Raw genomic sequence first — 22186 nt, 5'->3', positions numbered from 1 at the left:
ATGAACATCAAATTAAATAAAAAATATAAAAAATTAGATGTAAAGACCGAAATGGAGTGTAGGAACCAAACCTTTTGAAATTTGTCTTAAAAATGTTAAATAAATCATCTGTTAGAGAATTATAAAAAATTTGTAATGGGCTAATCAAGACCTAATCAAGATAATAAGATCATTCAAATTTATTAGCACTAAAATAATTTCAAATAGATGGATATTAAATTTATTATAAAAGTAGGAATTCCTCGATTATTCAAATAAAATAGATTCATACCTTTCTTGATAGATTTAAGAAATTTTATAACATTAACATTAAAAAATCTACCATGTATAATATAACAAAATAAGATTAGACAAAAGAAATGATGGCTAAACTTAGTTTTTTCATTAGTAACAGCATTGAGGCCGATGTAGAACATGTTGTTCTAAAGGTGTTAATCGCTCCCACTCCACTGTAGCTCATGATGCCATTAGGTGCATGGTAGCATACTTCATAAGAAACAACAGTGATGTCTCTTCAGTGATAGCACAATCAATTGTTGAGACAATGAACTTGATCATGTCAAATGTCTTCAAGATTAAAGAAAATAATGAAAATTTTCTTCTAACCCTTTAATTATCTCTATCTTAATCTTAAGATTCTTGAAAGACCAAAATTATAATTTTTTTTTCTCTCATCTCCCTTTCTTTTTTAGTGGAGGGTGACTAATTTAAAGAGATTAATCCTAGAATCTTATTCATTCCCTTCTTATGAATCATAACTTGAATAACCAAAAAAATGATGATAATAATAATAATGATAGATGGTAAAAAATTTTTGAACAAAAAATTTATCAAATGAATAATGAGAATTAAGAGACCATTAAAGCAATTCTTGAAAGAATGAAATTAGGATTTTTCCTCTTCTCTCATCCCGGTCTCTTTATTTTTAGAGGAAGGAGACTAATTTAAAGAGATTAATTCCATGACTTTCTTATGGCTCATAAATCAAATAATAACTAAATAAAAACAAGTAAATGAGATTAAGTTTTTGAAGAAAAAACTGTCAAATAAATAATGAAAATTAAGAGATCATTAAAGCACTAATTGGCTATGGATGATACTTATATCACAAAATAGTTACATAAAGTAATAAATATATATAATCACTAATTTAATGTATATTATTTACATGTGGCTGATTTAATAGATAAGAGCATTTATTTAAGTGAAAAATTTGTACAAAGTAATTTTCTTTCTATATATGTAATAGATTAGAGTTATTTTTGATTCACTGCAAAAATAAAAAGTAGATAAGAACTTATATACGTGAATAGATTTGTAGAATGAGTAGGATTTGATGTCCACCTAAACTAGTTGCATGGTCGTATGATCACCGTTGGGTTAATAAAGAGACAAGGTAAGACTGGTGGGACCTAAATCAAAGTGGGGATTGAGAGACCAGGTGGTGGAGCGAGAGATACACACACGCACGCGAGAGAGAGAGAGAGAGAGAGAGAGAGAGAGAGAGAGAGAGAGAGAGCTGTGGAAGCAAAGGGAATGTCCAAAGAATTTTCTAAAATATTATGAAAAGAATTCTTTTATTATATTATCTTTAAAAAAATGCTTAGTTGATATTTTGAATTACAAAATATGCCCTTATAACATGAAATTATAGTTCTCCAAGACTCTTTAGTTTTCTAAAGTTATAAAAATATCCTTTTATTATGTTATCTTAAAAATCATCTTTCTCAATATTTTAAATTACTAAAAGATCCTTACAATATATTAAATTATAAAAATATGATATAAAATCAAATTATCTATTTAATTTTTTTTGGAAATAATAATAACTTTTTTTTAATTATGCTTGAATCCTAAATTTTGTAAAAATGTGCTTTGCACATGCCACCAACCATCACTATTAACATTGGACGGTATCCCAAGAAACCCATTTGATCAAATTGTGCCTCCAAATAAAACATCTTTGACATAAATTGATATTTTGGGTCTCTTCTTTTTATTTGGCACTCTTTTTTTCCGTTCTCACTTATCTATGAATGCTTGGAACTCTTGGATCTAGGCACTGAAAATCTTCGAAATTGATTTGTAAATGCTATCATTAGAGTCGAGTTCTCTCTTCATAGCTTGGACTCCACCGAACTTGTGATGTAAAAGAAGGAAAACTCTTTCCTGATTAAGATAGTCCACAGAATTCCAAAATCATGATTAGATACTACAAGGATGTAGAACATAAAATTCTAAGAACTTTAAAAATTACAGGTAAAACATAGATTTCCATACCCTCAAAATTGAATCTCAATGATGATATTCCTCTGTTTTTTGTAAAAAGTCTCAAATTTGAGAGGTTTTTTAGATTAAAACCCTTCGACAATCAAGTTAATAAGAATAACCAAAGGTTGAGTTATAGGTATTTATAGATAAAGATAGTTTTAATATCTTTAGGTAACTTCTGTCAAAAATCTTACAATTGATTCTTGTCTTTTAGAAAATTAGGATCTTTCTATCGTAGTCCTCTTCATCCTTCTCGAATTACACTTCTTTCTTTCCACCATGCCTACTAAGTGGGGAAATTATGCCAGTCTTGAAATCGTAGACCCAATTTGCACCTTGTACCCTAATTTAAATGCATTACGTATAGAGTATTCTACTCTAGATGACTTGTATAGATATGTGAGGTTCAATGAGTTTTGACCTCATTTACGTGGGTTTAGGAATCGTCATCATTCATAGAGTTTAGGTGTTAATGGACACCATAAAAGATTTTTTAAAATTTATTTTTTAAGCAAATAGTGACTCAAATCTGATTTTCACCTAGAGATAAAGGGTAAATAAGTTCAAGTGTGAGACAAGTTTTAAGAACCTTGTTTTACATGCCAAGTTGGTGGTTACCAAAGGTTGGCTATCAGTGATCTAGACACTCTAATTTGAATGGCCCCCCATTCGAAAAAACAAAAAAATATCAACTTTTCTAGTAAAATTTGCCAATGGGCCTAAAAAGCCCAAATTGTTGAAACATGGCATTTTGATCAATTTCAAGGTTCCTCAGACCCCTAAAGGTCTAATGGACCCACAAAAAAGACTTGGCATGCCCCTGCCTCCCCCATCTTCCACTGCTCTACTCTCGAAATCCAAAATACCCCTAGCTTGTGTAAAACCCACCGACCCTCAATTCCTTAAGAAATCATTTTCCACCTTAACTAAACCCTAACCTAGCTCAATCATAAATCCATACAATCTAAATCCTAAAACTCACTCACCTTCAAAATCCTATCATAAAATAAACCCTAACCAATCCCCATAAGCTAAAAACCACAAATCATTATCTACATCAACCAATCAACCTTTAATCATCAAATGGACACTTGTGCTCACCATAACTCACATCGCAAAAATCATTCTACCCAACCTAACCCATCACTTCTCTCTAACACAACTACTAGCCCACTTCACAACCCACACCTCCCCTCATCATTCACTCTCAACCCATTCTCAAAAGCCATCCTTACACTCCTTCCTTCCAGTCAACTCACCTAAACACTACATCTCCATACCCTTTGGACACTTGTCACCATCCCTATCACCCCTCCAAAACTTAATTACCTGACTCCTTACACAATCCATTCTCTTAACCAAACACCACACCCCCTCATCCACCTAACACTCAATCTCATTCTTTTATCATTGTACCTAAGCTCAATCATCCATCGTCTAGCTAGGGTTGTAAATCCGATCAGTTAGAGTAAACATCAATATCAAGTCAACAGTCAGAAATGACTTCAAAATTTCTCAATGTCGCCCAGTTGTTCTTTGAAAATCACAATGCTTCAGTTATGCCGGTTGTAAGCAATGTCTCACTCCTCAATCCTAATCAAGTCCATTGCAGGTAGTCTTGAGTTTTCATGAGTCATTTGGGTTAGCTCGAGTCCTTTTTTCCAGCAAGGTCATGTCTTCCTTAGATTGAGTCTACTTTTTTCCTATTGAGTAAAGTTAGTTCATTAAGTCTATAGAGGTGTCTGTCACCCCATCTGAAATTAATCGGATAAAAGAAATTTTTAAATACCTCGAGCGCATTAACGAATTAACTAATAATCTAGCTTCAAGGATATATTTTTCTCCTAAACAAGAAGATAAAAGTCGGGCTCAAGAAAGCAAAGGTCATTGACCTCGTAACATAAATTAATTCCTAAAGAGATTCAAATAGAAACCATCTTATCCCTAGAAGAACACAAGGGGAGAATGAATTTTCTAAAAAATTTCAAAAGACTTGTTCGCGTGGGCCTATGAGGGTATGTTAGGTATAAGCTTGGGTGTTGTCTGACACGGATTAGATATTTACTTGATAAAATGAGATCAAGGAAGATGTTATAAAATGTATCAGTGCTAGACTTCTCAACATGGTAGAGCTCCCAGAATAGATTATATTCTTAGACTAATGAAATAGTTGAAGCGGTATTGATCTTTGATAATGGGTCGTATATCAAAGCTTAAGTTGTTACTCTATATTCAAAGTTCAGGATCCGGCATCACAAATCATCTTCTTATGTTCTCAGACTAATGGAAAGGTTGAAACAGCTAGTAAAAAATCTCAAAACAATCATCAAGACAATGTGTCAATCACACCAGGACTAGTTAAAGAAGTTATCATTCACACTAGAGGCACATCATACTTCAATCCAGTCTTCCGCTAGCGTTATTCCCTACTTTCTAGTGTATGGCATGGAAGCAGTCTTGCCAGTTGAAATGAAAATTCCATTCCTCGGGGTCTTGTTGGCAAGTCAATTGTCAGAAGCAGACTAGGTTCGTTATTGGGTACGAAGAGCTAAACTTGATTGAAGAAAAACAACTTTGGGTGCAAACTTATCAAAGAAGAATCGCTCGCACGTTTGACAAGAAGGTTAAAGTTCGTTACTTACAAGTCAAGGATTTAACCATCAGACTTCAAAGAAAATTAAGTACTCCTCCTCGACCATAGGAGGAAGTCTGAACTTAATTAGAGAAATTCATCTATCAGCAAGAAAATACTACTTTGGAAAATCATCAGATTTCAAAGAAAATCGAGCACCTATCTTTGACCTAGAGGGAAGTTCAAACCAAATTGGAGAGGTCCGTTCATCATCAAGGAAATATTACCAGGAAAAGCTGTCTGATTTCAAGATCATGATTGAACTACCAGAGTCAACCAACCTTGACTAGATCAAACGGTACTGCATTTAAGGAGGCCATCTTTGGCCGAATCAATTTTCCTCTTACCTAGTTCAATATATCCTTTCTTAGCCCTTTGTAGTCTTTAAAAAAAATGATGCATTTTTCTTTCTCAGCCCGATCACCTAACCTAGGGGAGGGAAAATTCGAACTATATTTTGGCTTGATCTCAAAATTCTGGGGTATGTAGGCAACCTGAAAAGTTACTTCAGGCCCGACCACATCAAAATAAAAAAAATAGATTCCCCGACAAAGAAAAAATCTAAAAATAAAAAAAATTCAAAGGAAAAAAGAAATCCAAAACAGGGAAGAAAATTCAAAAAAAAAAAAAATTTTTTAAAAAAAATGCCACAGAAGGGGCATTTGGATTTTTGAGCCTCAAAATTCCTTTCTTTTTATGCCCAGTCCTAAGCCTACCTATAAAAGTCCTCCTAAGTACTGTGTGAAAAGTCAAGGAAGGTAGGAAAGCATGATCAGACAGTCACTCCAGAAGTTCAGAAGGAAAGAAAAAAAAATGCCTGTTAGGTTGAAAACCCGAAAAGGGCAACTTAGGCAAAAATTAAGGCAAGCTTGCAAGGGTGAAAATCCGAAAGGACGACCTTGGCAACAATCAGATAAAAGAAAAGATAAAAAATTGTAAGCTCGCTAGATCGAAAACCTAAAAAGGCGATCTAGGCAAAAACTAGAGCATGCTCGCTAGATTGAAAACCTGAAAAGGTAATCTAGGCAAAATTTAGAGCAAGCAAAAAAACAGAAGAAAATCCCAAGCTGAGAGTGGTCCAAGCTGAAACATCAGAAATCCGAATAATCAAGTTCAATACTTTGCTTAAACCAGGCATAGATTCAGAAGCCACAAGTATCTTGTCTACGATCGATCTGAAAATTCTTACTTTCTCAAGTGAACCAATGGAGAGAAGCGTGAATTCTATGATGAGTCTCAAAAGGAAATATTTTGTTCTCTTGAGCCTGACTCAAAATCTTCAATAAAATTAATCAAAATTAAAAGTTAGATCTTTATTGCGTTTGTGAAAATCAAATATTTTAAACCTTCATATAAGGGACATTTTCTCTTTTTTCCTCTAAGTATGTAGTTTCCCCCCTTATACTAGGGACATTTTTTTAAATTTTTGCACGATGTATTCAATTATCTTCAATGCCTTGTTTATTGTCAAATTAGAAGCATTTTATTTTTGAGCAATGTTAATCCTAAAAGATAATGGGAACCCCAAACTTAAGGTTACCCTCTTGATAACAGTTTTTCGAAAAATCTTTGAGGTTCAAAAAAAATAAAAACTCAGGTTTTAAATTCATAAAACTTTTGGATAAATCCTTGAGGTTCAAACAAAAGCATTTTGGATCTTACATAGGAGATATGGCATTCTTTCGTTCCCCAGATTATTTTCCAGATCCAATCATTCTTGGAATCGATCATTTCTCTTCCAGATTCATTGTCTTCCAAATTTATTCGTTCTCCGATTCATTCTAATTAGTCTTCTCCAAATTCATTTATTCTTTCCCAAATTCCTTCATTCCTTTGCTAGTTTTGCTCAGATGCCGCCAAGGGTTATCTTGGATTTTGCTCAGATGCCGCCAAGGGTTATCTTGGATTTTGCTCAGTTACCGCCAAGGGTCATCTTAGATATTGCTCAGTTGCCGCCAAGGGTTTTCTTGGATTTTGCTCAGATACTGCCAAGGGTTATCTTGGATTTTGCTCAGTTGCCATCAAGGGTTATCTTGGATTTTGCTCAGATGCCGCCAAGGGTTATCTTGGATTTTGCTTAGTTGCCGCCAAGGGTTATCTTGGATTTTTCTCAGATGCTGCCAAGGGTTATCTTGGATTTTGCTCAATTTCCGCCAAGAGTTTTCTTGCAATTATGCTCAGATGCCGCCGAGGGTTTTCTCGGAACTATGCTCAGATACCGCCGAGGGTTTTCTTGGAATTATACTCAGACCGCCGAGGGTTTTCTTGGAATTATACTCAGATGCCGCCAAGGGTTTTCTTGGAATTATACTCAGATGCCGTCGACGGTTTTCTCGGAACTATGCTCAGATGCCGCCAAGGGTTTTCTTGAAATTATGCTCAGATGCCACCGAGGGTTTTCTCGAAACTATGCTCAGTTACCACCGAGGGTTTTCTCGGAATTATGCTCAGATACCGCCAAGGGTTTTCTTGGAATTATGCTCAGATGCCGCCAAGGGTTTTCTTGGAATTATGCTCAGATGCCGTCGAGGGTTTTCTCGGAACTATGCTCAGATGCCGCCAAGGGTTTTCTTGGAATTATGCTCAGATGCTATCGAGGATTTTCTTGGAACTATGCTCAGATACTGCCAAGGGTTTTCTTAGAATTATGCTCAGATGCCGCCAAGGGTTTTCTTGGAATTATGCTCAGATGCCGCCGAGGGTTTTCTCGGAATTATGCTCAGATACCGCCAAGGGTTTTCTTGGAATTATGCTCAGATGCCGTCGAGGGTTTTCTCGGAATTATGCTCAGATGCCGCCGAGGGTTTTCTCGGAATTATGCTCAGATGCCGCCAAGGGTTTTCTTGGAATTATGCTCAGATGCCGCCGAGGGATTTCTCGGAACTATGCTCAGATGCTGCCAAGGGTTTTCTTGGAATTATGCTCAGATACCGCCGAGGGTTTTCTCAGAACTTTGCTCAGTTACCACCGAGGGTTTTCTAGAAATTATGCTTAGATGCCGCCAAGGATTTTCTTAGAATTATGCTCAGTTACCACCGAGGGTTTTCTCGGAACTATGCTTAGATGCCGCCGAGGGTTTTCTTCAAATTATGCTCAGATGCCGCCGAGGGTTTTCTTCAAATTATGCTCAGATGCCGCCAAGGGTTTTCTTGGAATTATGCTCAGTTTATATTCACTTCATGCTCATATTCGACTCATTTCCAACTCAAACTCTTTGAAATCTATCTCAAATTTTGAGTCCACACACTTGCACAATTGTTACATCCGTCAAAGAGAATTTTCTAAAATTCAAGGATCTGACACTGCCAGTGAGAGCTCACGCTCAAGGACCTAACATTTTTCTAGTTCGGGGAGAGTTTTACCCTCAAGGATCCGAACACCCCGATGAATTGCTAAATCAGGCTACAAAATGAACTGTCACTAGCTTTGGCATTCAGATATCGCACTATCTACCAAAATAGATTTGTTATCTAGTTCACTTCAACCCTCTGCCAAAGAGGGGCATCTGTAGACACCCCATTTTTGTACTCGCCTGATTAATCAACTTGTCAACCCGATCGCAATGGTTCCCAATGATGGATGTCTACTCCAATGCTTTATTTTTTTACCAGATATGTTTCAGAAATCCGAATGAGGTATCTCGAACTGACAAAACTTAGAAACCACACTACGCTAGGAAAATACGACCCCAGAAACATAGAAATCATCATCTTGCAGACAAAAAAGAAGCTTCACGATAAAAATCACTAAAAATGACCAAATTACCAAAATACCCCTAACATCAAAACAACCCTAGAGCCTACGTTACGATTAGTGAAACTCATTCAAACACATAAACTAACAAATCGAAATCAAATAAATCATTTCACCAATTTTCACAGAATTCGACAAAATTACGAAAATACCCCTCATAAAGTTCACGATCATTTCATACAAAAAATTCATAAATGAAAAAAACCAACATTCTCATTGAATTCCTTATGAAAAACTGATTCCAAAAGATCCTGGAACATTGAAAAACGACTTAAAACGTAAAAAATCCTCTCCTAGGGCAAAACGGTAATTTCACAAATTTAATAATTAAAATTTTCAAAATTAATAAATAAAACATTAAATAATGTAAAGTGAAACATTAATAAAATTAATTTAAAATTTTAAACTAAAAAATCGATCAATCAGGCTTTCAGGCAAAATTGTTGATGGTTGCGAGGATATTTATTCAAGGACCCCTCCATCTGGGGGCCCAAAGAATTAAAGATATAATAAAAGGGGGGTTGACTAAAGTCAAGATATTAAAAGCCAACCAAGAAAGACTAAAGTCAAAATATTAAAGTCAATCTCATAAGACTAAAGTCAAAACCCTAAATCAAAACCCTAATCTAAACTAATCAAGTCAATCTTATAAGACTAAAGTCAAAGTATTAAAGTCAATCTCATAAGACTAAAGTCAAAACCCTAATCTAAACTAATCAAGTCAATCTCATAAGACTAAAGTCAAAACCGTAAATCAAAACCCTAATCTAAACTAATCAAGTCAATCTCATAAGATAAAGTCAAAACCCTAAATTAAAACCCTAAAGACTAAGTCAATCTCATAAGACCAAAGTTAATACCCTAATAAAAACTCTAATCGAAGGTAAAATTTTTGTTATTTTTTTACCTAGGTTTTGTCATTAGCAAATGTAGTCTTATTTGGGATAAGTAGAGACCGGTATTGGCTGGGCGGGCTTGGTGCCTAACACCTTCCAACCCGGTAATGTGATCCCCAGATTCAGTTTTTCTATAGTAGTGTAGACACCTCATTTTTGCACTCACCTGATTAATCAACTCGTCAACCCGATTGCAACGGTTCCCAATGATAGATGTTATTTCCATTGCTTTATTTTGTTACCAGAAATGTTTTAGAAATCCGGATGAAGTATCATGAACTGATAAAACTGTAGAAATCACGCTACGCTAGAAAAATATAACCCCAGAAGCTTAGAAATCATCATTTTTTAGACAAAAAGAAACTTTACGATAAAAATCACTAAAAATGTCCAAATTACCAAAATACCCCTACCATCAAAACTACCCTATAGCCTACGTTACGCTTAGGAAAACTCTCACAAACACATAAAATAACAAATCAAAATCAAAAAAATCATTTCGCCAATTTTCACAGAATTTAACAAAATTACGAAAATGCCCCTCGTAAAGTTCATGATCATTTCACACAAAAAATTTCATAAATGACACAAACTAATATTTCCATTGAATTCCTTACGAAAAATCGATTATAAAACATACTGGAACATAAAAAACTGACTTAAAACGTGAAAAGTCCTCTCCGGGGGTAAAACGGTAATTTCACAATTTTCATAATTAAAATTTTCAAAATTCATAAATAAAACATTAAATAATTAAAGTGAAACATTGACGAAATTAATTTAAAATTTTGAATCAAAAAAATCGATCAATCGGACTTTCAAGTAAAATTGTTGAGGGTTCGTGAGATATTTCTTTAAGGACCCATCCATTTGGGGGTCCAAAGAATTAAAGATATAATAGAGGGGGGTTATCCAAAAATTTAAAGCCAATCAAGCAAGACTGAATTCAAGGTATTAAAGTCAATCAAGCAAGACTAAAGTCAAAATTAAAGTCAATTAAGCAAGACTGAAGTCAAGATATTAAAAGTCAATCAATTAAGACTAAAGTCAAAATATTAAAAGTCAATCAAATAAGACCAAAAGTCCTAATAGAGTTCTAATTAAATAATAACTCAATCTAACAGAGTTCTAACTAAAACACAACTCCACCTAAAACAATTCTAATTAAAACTCAATTTTACCTAAAACAATTCTAACTAAAACACAACTCTAACTAAAAGAACTCTAATTAAATACTAACTCTATCCAAATCAACCCTTAAAAAATTCTATAAATAGAGGTTCCCTCACCCTATTTTCGTATCAAATCATAAACCCCAAGAGAAGTAGGTCAAAAAGTCTCTCTAGCCTCCCACAAACCCTAGTTTTGAAGCCCCAATTCCTTACCTAACACCCATACTTCGATTTTAGCCTAAAAAATACTTAAAAGCCCTTCAAAAACACCCCAAAACCCATAAAAAAATCTGAAGAATTCAAATCTAAGAAAGAGATACTTCAACTTGGAGATCAAAAATTAGATCCGGTGACAGAACGAAGCGAGGAATACTGTACAAGAAGTTGTTCTATCAGATCTGAGGGAAAATAAATCATTGCGTTCAGAAAATGTAAGTATTTTTTTATTTTTTTATTGATTAGGTCTTTTTAGCAATGTAGTTCTATTTGGGAATTAGTAGAGACCGGCGTTTGCCAGGCGGGGTTGGTGCCTAACACCTTCCAACTCCGTAACGTGATCCCCGAATTTAGTTTCTTAGTTTTCGTAGATTAGTTTCTTTTGCCTTTTAGAGTCAATGTTCGGTTCTTAGACCATAATAACTAGGTTACGACTCCCAAACCTCAAGGGTCAAAAGCGGATCCGCACACCCCGCGGATTGAGGGCGCTTTCAGTGGCGACTCCACTGGGGACTATTGAGGATTAGACTTGAAAAATCCCAAGTATGGGAGCATTGCCAGGATGACCTATTTTTTTTTATTATTTAGTTCGATTTTATTTATTTATTTATTTATTTTTGTGACTTGATTGTGGATGATTTTGGGTATTGAATTTTTTTTCCAATTAAGGATCACTTTTGATGACCCCTAAATAATGAAAGATTCAAATTGATCTATGAAAATGATGGAATGATGAAGGTTGGACAGAAATATTAAAACGTTTTTACAGAATATTTTAGTTAGAATTAAGTCTAGGAACCTATTAATAAAACTTAGATCTCTTCGAGTAGATTAATTTAGAACCTGAGTTCACTCAATTTCGTTATCGGAAGCCTTAGATATCATCGATGCAAGTTCAATTTGTAAATCTGGAATTGTTGCTGAATGAAGGTTGGGACAACAATGTTAAAACGTTTTTATAGAACATTTTATTGAGAATTAAGTCTGAAAACCTCTTAATAAAATATAGATCTGATCGAGTAGATTAATTTAAAATCGGAGTTCACTCAATTTCGTTATCGGAAGCCTTAGATATCATCGATGCAAGTTTAATCTATAAATCTGGAATTGTTGCTGAATGAAGGTTGGGACAGCAATGTTAAAACGTTTTTACAGAACATTTTAGTGAGAATTAAGCCTGGGCACCTATTAATAAAATGTAGATCTCATCGATTAGATTAATTTAGAACCTGAATTCACTCAATTTCATTATCGAAAACCTTAGATATCATCAATACAAGTTCAATCTATAAATCTGGAATTGTTGCTGAATGAAGGTTGGGGCATCAATGTTAAAACGTTTTACAGAACATTCTACTTAGAATTAAGTCTGGGCACCTATTAATAAAATGTAGATCCCATCGAGTAGATTAATTTAGGACTTGAATTCACTCGATTTCGTTATCGAGAGCCTTAGATATCATCGATGCAAGTTCGAATTGTATTTTCCTAATTCACAGAAAATCCGAATTTATCTAATGTTAGCACAATTAATGTTCTTAAGAGTGAGCTCATCTCAACAATTGTCATTCTATCATCAATGTAACATCTATTGGAATCTCGATTTATTTTGGATCACCCAAAAGTGATCATTGATTGGACCTTAAAATTTTTAAAAATTATGCCTATTGCAATGTTTGTTTGATCAATTATTATATGCCATGCTCATTAATTGATTTACCATGATCTTGATAGATATATTTTGATGTGCATGCTTTGATCTTAATCTTGATGTGATGAATTATGTGGGTAATATTCATATGATATTCATGTTGTGATGGTTTGATTAAGCCTATGGGCCCATTTGTTTGAAAAAGCCTCGGGCATCCCCCACCCTACTGTGCAAACACCACTAGCACGTTTATATTATTGCATTGCACACTTACACGTCCTATATAGCCAACGTGGCACTAGTGCGTGACGCGGTATCTTTGGAGATGCGACGTCATTCATGAAAACCACAACTCCAGTCACGTACCTTAGGGTATATCAAACTGGGGCATCAATACCGTCTGATCAGGTGATTCTGAGAGGTATATTGATGCACCCAGGCTGGAGTGACCTGAGCCTTTAACCTATTGTGAGCCACACAATCACATGTCCCGATTGCCAATGTAGTACTAGTACATGGTCGGTCCCCTCGTGGGATGCCAAACCATTTATGAAAGCTACAACTCTTGACTCGTACCCATAGGTATGTAAAAGATAATCTAAGTATATCAATTGCACTTCTTGGTCCAAACCGGTGCCTAAGCGAGATCTTGCCCCATTGTACCCTATTGTACGAGGTAGATAGACTATGTCTATTCTAGACGAGAGGTATTTAAGTGGGCCCTTGCTCAGCATTGTGCGCCACCTCTTAACTAGAGATCAAACTGGCTGTTTTTGGCTTCAGAGAAGTGAATTGAGATTTTAGATTATCACCTATACGGTATATCAAACCAAGTCACCACGTATCGAGAGGTATATAGGTGTATTTGGGCAAGGGTGGCCAGATAAAATGCATTGCACGTAGTAAGCTTAGAGTATAGAAACCTTCCTTGTAGGTCATGACCCGAACTGACTATGGGTGTTCCCGGGTTGCTTTATTCAATCCAGCCAACAGGTAAGTGGACGGACCAATCCAGAATAATCAAATAGAACCCGCAATATAGGTCCGACCCAATTGGTGAAATGTACCGATTAATTTGAACCACTTAAACCAGTTGGCCCAATTGACAAATGGATCAAACTGATCAATACCAAATCAGTTGGACTAATTGATTTCACTTTTAAAGATCCAGACCACTTTGTATAGAAATATTCGATCTTAGGATCAAATTAATTTATCTCAAAGGTTCAATCCCAATCAGGGGTAGACCCGCGTCTAACCTTTCTCCCTTTCTTGGTCACTATAGACTTATAGTGCATTTGGATTCGATATTTTCCACTAGACTTGGACTATTTTATATCGAAACTTTAATCATGTGGTTAAGAGTCAAATATTTAGAGTCAATGGTTAACCTTGGTTTACTTCCAATCAGGTGATAATTGATCCTAAATGTTCTAAACCTCCATCTGTACCACTTTGGGTCCGTGAAAATAGTCATCTTTCCAGAGTACCATTGCCAAGTAGTCAGTCTTTGCCACGAGAAGAAACGAGTACCATGGATGAAGCTGCACTCCGTCAGATTTTAGAATCTTTTCAAACACAGATTATTGCTTCTGTCCAAACACAAATTGAATCCCTGAAAATTGAAAAGGGAAAAGATAAAGTTATAGAACCTCAAGATGTATTTGACCTCGTTGAAAATCAAGAAGATGATCAGTTACACGTTGACCCTGTCCTAGCTCATCGAATAACTCAGGTTGAAACTGCTTTGAAGAATATTAAAGACTCTGACGATCTTACTCTTGGATTAGGGGCAATGACCTTGTTTTCCACGGTCCGTCTGCCAGAGAAGTTTACAATGCCAGATATGGAGAAGTTTGACGGTATTGGATGCCCTAGGACTCACTTAAAAGTATATGTCGGCATCATGCAATCTCAGGATTTGAGTGAAGAACAGATGGCACAACTTTTTCAAAGAACCCTTACAGGTCCTGCCCTACGCTGGTTAATGTCATTGGATTCATCTCGGGTAAGAACATGGCATGAATTGATGAAGGAGTTTATTGGTCGATATTCATTCAACACGGATATTGAACTTACAAGAAGAGACCTAGAAACTACTAAACAGAAATCCGGAGAAACTTTCACTGAGTTCATTGCTCGATGGAGAGCTAAAGTCGCTTAATTGTGGGACCGACCTCAAGAGAATGAACAAGTCAAGATTATCCTCAGGAATCTCATTCCAAATTATGCCAAGTACTTGATGCCTCAGTACCTTCCTACTTTTCAATCCCTCCTTGAAGTTGGAAATCAAGTTGATGACGCCTATTCTTCGGGACTTTTTGGTAACTCGTCTGAGTCAAAACCCAAACATTTCAAACCTAATGTCAATTCCTTACAAGTGGCCAATACCTCCTTCGCACTATCTCCTCAAGTTACTCAGCCTTCACAAACTAAACCTAGGAGACAGTTTGCCAATCTTGGAATGTCCCTTAGTGTTGCTTATCAAAAATTGATGAAAAGGGCTTGCTAACGCCTTTACAACCTAAGCCTTTGCCTAATCCTCTTCCCCCAAACATGGATAATGGGCAATTCTGTGAATTCCATCAGATGCCTGGTCATGTTCTTGACAGATGTATTACTTTCTGTCATGCTATCTAAGATTTGATTGAACAAGGAAAAGTCACCATACCCACTTCTACTACTCCCAATGTTAAAACTAACCCTTTGCCTACCTTTCAAAATCAACCCCCTCCTACTCTGAACCTAATATCAATATCCAAACCCGAATCAGTTGACCCAGTTTCCTTCATTCACCCAATCGGTCTAAATAGTGTATTCGTTCCATGCCAGAATGAGTTCAACTACCCTAAGGCAGTGACAGAACTGAAGAACAAAGAAATCATTGAAGCAATGGGTTGTCTCGCATATGACAAGCTTGAATCGGAATATGAAGAGATAGTAAAAGTAAGCAAGTTCAAGGCATCCATCGAAAATAATCGAAGTGGCATAGACTCTAGAATTGTGTCCCTCCATTCAGAATGATGTCGTCTTTTAAGTCTTCTTAATTTTTTTAGCTTTAGTTGCATTAGTCTTTGAATTCAGTTAGTCATCTTTATTTTTGGGTTTTAGTAAGGTTTGTCAGTCTATGTTCTTTTTAATTTCAATAAATAAAGAAGCTTTTGATTATCATGTATGCAATAATGATTTGAATATAAGATTTAACATGAGAAATGACTTAAAGCTCACTAACTGAACTTAATATATATTGAAATTAAAGAGTACACTCAAGAAGTACAAATTGGTGATACATTATCCTCAAGAGAACATGAGAGAATAGTAAACTTACTTGAGAAATTCAACAATATTTCTTGCATGATCTCATAAGATATATGGATAAATTACACAAAAACATAGATCAAGTCAAGAGTGATTTCAAAGTCAAAGATTATCGATAAAAAATGATATAGTTGAAAGCATCGACAAAGACGCTAAGACTTATAAGTGGATCTACCATGTTTCTCACTCAAAAGAGGAGAGTTTCATTCATAAGAGAATAAAAGATTTTCTCGAAGTTCTAGAAGAGTTGAATAGTCAGAAAACTCAAAAGAAGACTGAAGAATATTCATTCTTAAAAGAAGACCTTACTCGACAGAGCAATCCAGATATCAAATTCTTGAAACTTTGACCAAGTCGAACAACATTCATCAAATGAGGCCTCCTTTGGTCGAATCATTTTCCTATCTTACCAAAAAAAAAAAAAAAACTTCTTTAGCCCCTCGCAGCCTTTAAAAAAATAAAAGCAATAGCCTCTTCTTTCTAAACCATACCGACCAACCTTGGGAGGGAATCTTAGTATGAACTACGTTTTGACCTGATCCCAAAAGAAAAAGAAATATTTGGGGTACGTAGGCAACTTGAGAAGTTACTTCAGGCCCGGTCATACAAAAAAATTATTTTCTTAAGAAAAGTGTTATCCAAAAGGAAAATCCCCTATTGAAAGGTTTCAAAGAAAAGAATGCCAAACTAGGGGCATTAGAAAAAAAATCAAAAGAATTGATAAAAAGAAAAGAATGCCAAACTAGGGGCATTTAGAAAAAATCAAAATAATTGATAGAAAAGAGAGAATATCAAACTAGGGTCATTTTGGGAAGTTGAGCCTTATATCTTTTCTTTCTGAACCATGTCCTAAGCCCACCTATTAAGCCCTCTTAAATGCTAATTGACTCGATTAAGGTGCAGGGAACCAAGAAGTTGTCGAGTTGGTTATTCAAGATCATCAAGAAAAAAAAAGGAGAAGCCCGCTAAGTCGAAAACCCGAAAAGGCAATTTAGGTAAAATTTAGGGCATAACCATAAAGAAGAAAACCTGCTAGGTTGAAAACCTAAAAAGACGACCTAGGCAAAAATTAAGGCATCATTAGAAAAAGAAAAACAAAGTCCGCTATATTGAAAACCTGAAGAGGCGATCTAGGCAAAAATTATGGCATCATCAAATGGAAGGAAAGGTCTCATCAAGAAGAAATATTCAGAAGAAAGTTTTTGTGCAGAAACTAGAAAATGCAGAATCATTCAATCCACAATATTCATTTTTCAGCCAAGAGCTCACATCCGACGAAGATAATGTTAAAGTCGAAAAAATTAGAAGTCATCTTGAACAGTGTAGGATCTTCAAAAGTATGTTTACTTGTTCAAGTGTTTGCTAATGGAAGATGTAGAATCATCAACCACTTTGAAGAGAAAGATCTTCTATTCTAATATTTATCAAGATTTTTTAAGTCTAGCTCAAGTATTTCTCAAAAATAATGATCAATTCTTTATTGCACATATGATAATCTTAAGAGTCTTAAATTTAAGAGAATGTCAGTTCTTCTATCTATCATACATCAGAGTCCATATTTTTCAAACGTAATCCATTCTATTAGTCTCGTAGTCAAGTTCTAGTTAAAGCCAACCTTGAAACTAGGGGCATTTTTGAAAGTCATTTAATTCCAAAGTTTTTGTTCTTAATCACATGATAAAAAGAAAATTATATAAAAGCTTAAAAGTCCGATGAAGCCTAATGATAATTATGAGTCCAGATGCATGATAAGCCAATAAAGGCCTGATCTTTCAAACTTTGAGCTCGATTTTGAATCATAGAATGAATTAATAGGATTGTTTAAGTTCCTATAAATCTAAGCCCGAGAAACGTGGCTTAGTAAGTTCGAGTCCGAGAAACGCGACTCCAATTTTTTGAATCATAGATGAATAGGCTTTTTGAAGTTCCTACAAACCTAAGTTCGAGTCTGAGAAACGAGACTCCAACTTTTTGAATCATAGAATGAATAGGCTTTTTGAAGTGCCTACAAACCTAAGTTCGAGTCCGAGAAACGAGACTCTAACGTTTTGAATCATAGAATGAATAGGCTTTTCGAAGTGCTTATAAACTTAAGTTCGAGTCTGAGAAACGAGACTCCAACTTTTTAAATCATAGAATGAGTAGGCTTTTTAAAGTACCTACAGACCTAAGTTCGAGTCCGAGAAACGAGACTCCAACTTTTTGAATCATAGAATGAGTGAGCTTTTTGAAATGCCTACAAACCTAAGTTCGAGTCCGAGAAACGAGACTCCAACCTTTTGAATCATAGAATGAGTGGGCTTTTTGAAGTGCCTACAAACCTAAGTTTGAGTCTGAGAAACGAGACTCCAACTTTTTGAATCATAGAATGAATAGGCTTTATGAAGTGCCTACAAACTTAAGTTTGAGTCCAAGAAACGAGACTCCAACTTTTTGAATCATATAATGAATAGGCTTTTTGAAGTGCCCATAAACCTAAGTTCGAGTCCGAGAAACGAAACTCCAATATTTTGAATCATAGGCTTTTTAAAGTGCCTACAAACCTTAGTTCGAGTCCGAGAAACAAGACTCTAATTTTAATAGGATTGTTTAAGTTCTTATAAACCTTAGTCAGAGTCCGAGAAACGAGACTCTAGCTTTGTTTGAATCATATCGAATTAACAGGATTGTTTAAGTTCTTTAGCCTGAGAAGTATGGCTACATTAAGCTCGAGTCTGATAAACGAGACTCAAATTTTTTCGAACTCTAAAAAAGAATTTCAAATAGGATTTAGTAAAGTTCCTTCATTGTGATGACTCCAATTACCTCATTGTTCAACCTTGCCATGATTGCTTTTGTTGCATAAGTACATTTCAATTTTGAATCATTATTATCAGTGAGAGAAGATCTCTAAGACCTGACACATTTTTACTCAGAAAGCATCACACTTTTCCACACACGTGCACTTTTGCATTAGTTAGAAAGAATTTTATAAAATTCGAGGATCTGACATCGTCAATGAGAGTTCAAGCTCGAGGACCTGACAACTTTTTAATTCGGGGAGAGTTTTACGCTCAAGGATCTGAACACCTCGACGAATTGCTAAATCAGGCTGCAAAATGAACCGTCACTAGCTTTGGCATTCGGATATCACACTATCTACCAAAATAGATTTGCTATCTAGTTTGCTTCAACCCTCTGCCAAAGAGGGGAATCTGTAGACACCTCATTTTTGCACTCGCCTGATTAATCAACTCGTCAACCCGATTGCAACGGTTCTCAATGATGGATGTTATTTCCATTGCTTTATTTTGTTACCAGAAATATTTCAGAAATCCGGATGAGGTATCTTGAACTGATAAAATTGTAGAAATCACGCTACACTAGGAAAATATAACCCCAAAAGCTTAGAAATCATCGTTTTTTAGACAAAAAGAAACTTTACGATAAAAATCACTAAAAATGATCAAATTACAAAAATACCCCCAACATCAAAACTACCCTATAGCCTACGTTACGCTTAGAAAAACTCTCTCAAACACATAAAATAACAAATCAAAATTAAATAAATCATTTCGCCAATTTTCACAAAATTTAACAAAATTACGAAAATGCCCCTCGTAAAGTTCATGATCATTTCACACAAAAAATTTCATAAATGATACAAGCTAATATTTTCATTGAATTCCTTACGAAAAATCGATTCTAAAACATACTGGAACATAAAAAATCGACTTAAAACGTGAAAAGTCCTCTCCGGGGGTAAAACGATAATTTCACAATTTTCATAATTAAAAATTTCAAAATTAATAAATAAAATATTAAATAATTAAAGTGAAACATTGATGAAATTAATTTAAAATTTTGAATTAAAAAAATCGATCAATCGGGCTTTCAAGTAAAATTGTTGAGTGTTCGTGAGATATTTCTTTAAGGACCCCTCCATTTGGGGGTCCAAAGAATTAAAGATATAATAGAGGGGGGTTATCCAAAAATTTAAAGCCAATCAAGCAAGACTGAATTCAAGGTATTAAAGTCAATCAAGCAAGACTAAAGTCAAAATTAAAGTCAATTAAGCAAGACTGAAGTCAAGATATTAAAAGTCAATCAATTAAGACTAAAGTCAAAATATTAAAAGTCAATCAAATAAGACCAAAAGTCAAAATTATAATAGAGTTCTAATTAAATAATAACTCAATCTAATAGAGTTCTAACTAAAACACAACTCCACCTAAAATAATTCTAATTAAAACACAATTTTACCTAAAACAATTCTAATTAAAACACAACTATAACTAAAAGAACTCTAAATACTAACTCTATCCAAATCAACCCTTAAAAAATTCTATAAATAGAGGTTCCCACACCTTATTTTCGTATCAAATCATAAACTCCAAGAGAAGTAGGTCAAAAAGTCCCTCTAGCCTCCCATAAACCCTAGTTTTGAAGCCCCAACTCCTTACCTAACACCCATATTTCGATTTTAGCCTAAAAAATACCTAAAAACCCTTCAAAAACACCCCAAAACCCATAAACAAATCCGAAGAATTCAGATCTAAGAAAGAGATACTTCAACTTGGAGATCAAAAATTAGATCCGGTGACAGAATGAAGCGAGGAATACTGTACAAGAAGTTGTTCTATCAGATCTGAGGGAAAAAAAATCATTGCGTTCGGAAAAGGTAAGTATTTTTTTATTTTTTTATTGATTAGGTCTTTTTAGCAATGTAGTTCTATTTGGAAATTAGTAGAGACCGGCGTTTGCCAGGCGGGGTTGGTGCCTAACACCTTCCAACTCCGTAACGTGATCCCCGAATTTAGTTTCTTATTTTTCGTAGATTAGTTTCTTTTGCCTTTTAGAGTCAATGTTCGGTTCCTAGACCGTAATAACTAGGTGGCGACTCCCAAACCTCAAGGGTCAAAAGTGGATCCGCGCACCCCGCGGATCGAGGGCGCTTTCAAGTAGATTGGTTATTTTATCCGTTTAGAGTCAGTATTCGGTTCCTAGACCGTAATAACTAGGTAGCGACTCCCAAACCTCGAGGGTTAAAAGCGGATCCGCACACCCCACGGATTGAGGGTGTTTTCACCTACTAATTAGAGCTAAACTTATTTTCTTACTAATTATGGCAATTGACATAAATTTTCATACTAATGTGTTATCTTTCGTCTCCAAACGTGCTTAGCTAAGACGTTCTAGTCATAGGGTTGACCATGACAAGACACTAGGTCTTTCTTTTTTCTAATTTTCTTCAATAGGACGACTTGTCCTGCCATTGTCTCATCTAGTTTCATTCCATGTTACTTAGTCATCTTATCTTTTCAACCAACTAAGGCATAATGTAACATCAATGTGTTTTAGAGTTTTTGTTGTGTTTGGCACGAGATTATGGATACTCGTGTCTACATGTCCTAACCCACATCACAACAAATGCAACAATGAAACTTTTATTTTAGAGAACTTTTAGAAATAATTTCTGAATAAAGGAATTTTATAATCCACCCTACTTAATTAAGTTGTTAAACATTAACTATAGTTGCTTGGTATTCTCCCTACTTACACATTTTGATTGTATTTATGAAGCTACTTACCAGCTTAATGCTATACTAAATGTTTTACTTATTTTTTCACATATTCTTTTACTGATATTTATTAGAAAAGCTTTATAATTTTTAAATAAAATTAAATATTAGAATATAGTGCATGAGTGTGGATATGCCAGCATTCATGTTTCTCAATGCCAGTACATCAGACACCTTGTATATGTGTCACACACCAACATATTATAGTTACATTATTATGTTGGTCATATGATAGTTACATTATTATATTAGTCATAACACATTGGGGTTCTAGAAGCATTAACTGTTGCAAGTACCTTAGAATTTGATACTTCATGCTATCAAAGACCAATAAATGTTTATAAGGAGCAAATGGACTAGTTTAAGTCAAGCAAGCTACATACGAAACAAAAAATATAGATAAGAGACCACATAACAGAAGTACCCGGCTTGTGGCAAGAGCAATTGTCGATGCCTCGAATCTTGTAGCAATTTCCTTAAGTGGGATTAGTCCCTCCAGGTAAGGAATAGGCATGTGTCTGTTAAGAGTAACCATTCTACAAGTGAGATGATGGTTTTAACAAAGTAATTATGTGTCACTAGAATATATTACTATAATAGATACTTCATTAGGAAACAAAAAAGAAATTAACATTAGGTTAGATATTTAGGCCATAACAAAGGTATAAAAGCTAGACAGACATTGATAAGACTACTTCAAATCTTACCCTAACCAA

At 35.0% G+C, this 22186-nt stretch overlaps 1 long non-coding RNA gene across 2 annotated transcripts in view; it reads right to left on the bottom strand.

Annotated features, from left to right (window-relative positions):
• Positions 1-1361: 1361 nt before the first annotated feature.
• The window catches only part of LOC147396334 (uncharacterized), a 41185-nt gene continuing 20360 nt past the window's right edge, over positions 1362-22186 (bottom strand). Inside the window, exons 3-4 of one of the 2 annotated variants that reach the window (XR_015180660.1) lie at positions 21895-21988; positions 1362-2169 (exon numbers count right to left, since the gene is read on the bottom strand). This is a non-coding gene — a long non-coding RNA (uncharacterized LOC147396334). Of the gene's footprint in view, positions 2170-20294; positions 21989-22186 lie in introns of those variants that run through there. The other variant, XR_015180659.1, reaches the window with a different exon arrangement.

This window comes from Akebia trifoliata, chromosome 8 (genome assembly GCF_017979445.1).
Source record: "Akebia trifoliata isolate Shusen 1 chromosome 8, ASM1797944v1, whole genome shotgun sequence".
NCBI classification, from domain to species: Eukaryota; Viridiplantae; Streptophyta; class Magnoliopsida; order Ranunculales; family Lardizabalaceae; genus Akebia; species Akebia trifoliata.
Note: the sequence above shows the minus strand (reverse complement) of the source record. Positions and strands in the feature narration are given on the sequence as shown.